Source organism: Pristiophorus japonicus, chromosome 28, assembly GCF_044704955.1.
Source record: "Pristiophorus japonicus isolate sPriJap1 chromosome 28, sPriJap1.hap1, whole genome shotgun sequence".
Lineage (NCBI taxonomy): Eukaryota > Metazoa > Chordata > Chondrichthyes > Pristiophoridae > Pristiophorus > Pristiophorus japonicus.
The window spans coordinates 742,735-744,081 of NC_092004.1; the positions used below are offsets into that span (position 1 = coordinate 742,735).

General features: G+C 42.9%; 1 non-coding gene across 1 annotated transcript; it reads left to right on the forward strand.

The window, feature by feature from the left end:
* Positions 1-311: 311 nt before the first annotated feature.
* Positions 312-383, forward strand: trnah-gug (transfer RNA histidin (anticodon GUG)). Its single transcript has one exon. It is a non-coding gene; the product is annotated as a tRNA-His (tRNA).
* Positions 384-1,347: the final 964 nt, after the last annotated feature.

Below are 1,347 nucleotides of genomic sequence, written 5' to 3' on the forward strand. Positions count from 1 at the left end.
CATTCCGAATAAAGGGGAAATCTTCGTTTAATTCCCTGCGGCCACCAGGCTTTTTTTTTCATAACGCACAATGGACGAATTTCTTCCCGTGTGAAAGGGGAACAATCCTTTTAAATGTAACTGTGACTGCACTCGCTCCTATTCTGGGTTAACGCTCTCTTCGCTGCAGGGTGTGGGTGAAATCCCACCGCTGCCATAGATTCTGTCAGGGCTGAGTTTGGCCTCATCAAAAAAAAACATGTTTTTTCAAAGTAGTGCTGTGTGTGACTTTGCTGTGATCAGAGACGATTTTGGAGCAGCTGATTTGGTCCGCCGTGATCGTATAGTGGTTAGTACACTGCGTTGTGGCCGCAGCAACCTCGGTTCGAATCCGAGTCATGGCACAGTTTACCTTTTATCTGCTGATGGATCATAGCAAAACATCAAACTTTATTACATGAAATAAATATTATTTTGTTGGCAGTAGAAACATGTTTACTCATTCAAACTCGCCTCCTGCCTCAGCTTTTTCTGCCTTCCTAAACAATAGCCCTTTGCTTACAATTCTCTCCAAACAATTGTGGTGGCAGCAGCACGGGCTGCGTGGGCTCATGGAAAAGGCGCCTGACTTCGATGCAAACGAAGACTTATCTTGGTCGTTTAATTTACCGGGTGAAACAGTTTTTTTCAATGTTCTGAATCTGATTCAAAACCGTTCATTTCTGGCGCATTTCACCTGAAGTAACGTAACGCCTTCTACTGACAGAGGCTGATTGCACACTTTCAACATTGTTGCAACTGGGTGCACAAGCGGTGAGTTCAGTTTGTCGCAGGGAATTTCTGTTTGGATTCAAAAAGCAGAATGACTGGTTACATTGTTCCAGGAAAACGAGGTAGCGGCGTGCTTGAGGCAAGGAACATTCTAATCAATTGTCTGCTATATGCGCGGATTCAAATATAATCATCGTTGAACATTTCATGCCTCTGCTTGTTTTTTCAATCACTGTAAACTTCATGTCCAAATTCAGCTTTTGCTCTAAGTATGCTACACTCAGCTCATTTCACGTCAAAAATTATTAATGTGTACATTAAAGGGAAACATTTGCAGGATTACGATGAGTGGGACTAATTCGATAGCATTTGCAGGGAAACAGCACAGGCAAGGTGGAAGGAAAAGCTTTCTACTTCAATTTCAGAAAATGAGTTTTCAATGCGTAATGAGTTGCATTGCTTTATATCGGAGACTCTGTGGTCCAGCGATTTCATTCTCGCTTTGGGATTTTCAGGGTTGAACTGGAACAGATCCCGGATGAAAATCCCGCACTGTCGTCGCTGTGGTTTAGTCAAAAAATAACTTCTCACAGCCGA